At 35.9% G+C, this 1,915-nt stretch overlaps 1 long non-coding RNA gene across 1 annotated transcript; it reads left to right on the top strand.

Moving 5' to 3' along the window:
* The first annotated feature begins 760 nt into the window (after positions 1-760).
* On the top strand, positions 761-1,659 carry LOC135203827 (uncharacterized). Its single transcript, XR_010312035.1, has 3 exons — positions 761-918; positions 1,228-1,289; positions 1,571-1,659. It is a non-coding gene; the product is annotated as an uncharacterized LOC135203827 (long non-coding RNA).
* Positions 1,660-1,915: the final 256 nt, after the last annotated feature.

Genomic DNA, 1,915 nt, shown 5'->3' with positions numbered 1-1,915 from the left:
TCTCTCTCTCTCTCTCTCTCTCTCTCTCTCTCTCTCTCTCTCATGCCTCTTTGATCCTTTATGTTTAGTGTTTTGTATATTCATGGGTCTCTCTCTCTCTCTCTCTCTCATACCTCTTTGATCCTTTATGTTTAGTGTTTCTTATATTCAAGGGTCTCTCTCTCTCTCTCTCTCTCTCTCTCTCTCTCTCTCTCTCATCTCTTTGATCCTTTATGTTTTGTGTTTCATATATTCGTGGGTCTCTCTCTCTCTCTCTCTCTCTCTCTCTCTCTCTCTCTCTCTCTCTCTCTCTCTCTCTCTCCATATAAATAAATCCATCTCATCTCTGAAAGCTATAGTAAGTAAAGCGCGTCTCTCTCTCTCATCCTTTGTTTTAGTGTTTCGCATATTTCTGGGTCTCTCTCTCTCTCTCTCTCTCTCCTCTCTCTCTCTCTCTCTCTCTCTCTCTCTCTCACCGTATGAAAAAATCCATATCATCTCTGAAAGCTATAGTAAGTAAAGCTCTCTCTCTCTCTCTCTCTCTCTCTCTCTCTCTCTCTCTCTCTCTCTCTCTCTCTCTCTCATGCCTCTTTGATCCTTTATGTTTATGTTTCGTATGTTTGTGGGTCTCTCTCTCCCTCTCTCTCTCTCTCTCTCTCTCTCTCTCTCTCTCTCTCTCTCTCTCTCTCTCTCATCCTTTGTTTTAGTGTTTCGCATATTTCTCTCTCTCTCTCTCTCTCTCTCTCTCTCTCTCTCTCTCTCTCTCTCTCTCTCATCCTTTATGTTTATGTTTCGTATATTTGTTTCATGCAAATCCACGCATAATCAGATAACTAAATAACACATTGAAAATTACATTCCATTCCTCCATTTTAGGTAGCAAATTTGGCCATCGCACTTGTCGTGGGTGGGGGCCCATTTACTGTACATATCCATTAGGTAAGTTGCCATACCGCTATATATTCTTGTTTCCTATGGTATTTCTGATATTCTGGTAGATTTTCATGCATAAATATCATATCTTATAGTAGTTAGAGCCATTTTTATAAGAAATTTTCATGGTAAAACGAGGAGGTCAACAAATGACCTTTACATTAGAATATGTTTTTTGGGTCAGATATTTTATTTGATGACTGCAAAATAATTTTCAAACATCCGGCAAGCCACCATAATAGTTTTATGCAAATCTACGCATAATTAGGTAACTAAATAACACATTGAAAATTACATTACATTACTCCATTTCAGGTGGTAGATGTGGCCGTCGAAGTAAGCGTCGGCTGCGGCCATTTTGTTGGCAGATCCGAAAAGTAACTTGCCATACCGCCATATATTCTTGTTCTCTATAGAATTTGCGATATTCTGGCAGATTTTCATGCATAAATATCATTTCTTATAGTAGTTACACCCATTTTTATAAGAAATTTTCATGATGAAAATAGCAGGTAAAAAAGTGACTTTTTAGGATAATATAACTTTATTCTGTATAAAAATCAGCCACTTCCTAATTCATTTAGGCACCCAAAAAAATTCGTGAATATTTGACTTTTTTGGAGGGCCAAAAACTTTTACCCTTTTTATCTCTTTTCAGATTTTGACCTCTATGGGTCCGACACCTTTTCTGGCTGTGGCACATTGTAAATTATAGTTTTAGAAAGGATTCACTCAATTTATTTTCTTATATAGGCTATTTTGTAATTTTTATAAATATTTTTGTAAATTATTTTTTGTTATATACTTATTTTTTTAAGATATTTGTAATAAATATTAAATTTGCAGATGGGTATTATTTATCTCTTCAGTAGTATAGTATTATTTTTAAACTAATTTTAGAAACTAAAACGTACAGCAAAAATGAAGTTACTGATTTTTGGCAAATTTTTCTAGACGCCGACCCACGAAACCTTTAACCAGGTAGCGAAATAGCGATGCCTGT

Source organism: Macrobrachium nipponense, chromosome 44 (assembly GCF_015104395.2).
Source record: "Macrobrachium nipponense isolate FS-2020 chromosome 44, ASM1510439v2, whole genome shotgun sequence".
In the NCBI taxonomy this organism is placed as follows: Eukaryota; Metazoa; Arthropoda; class Malacostraca; order Decapoda; family Palaemonidae; genus Macrobrachium; species Macrobrachium nipponense.
The sequence above is the reverse complement of the archived record's forward strand: the minus strand, read 5'-3'. Positions and strand labels throughout refer to the sequence as shown.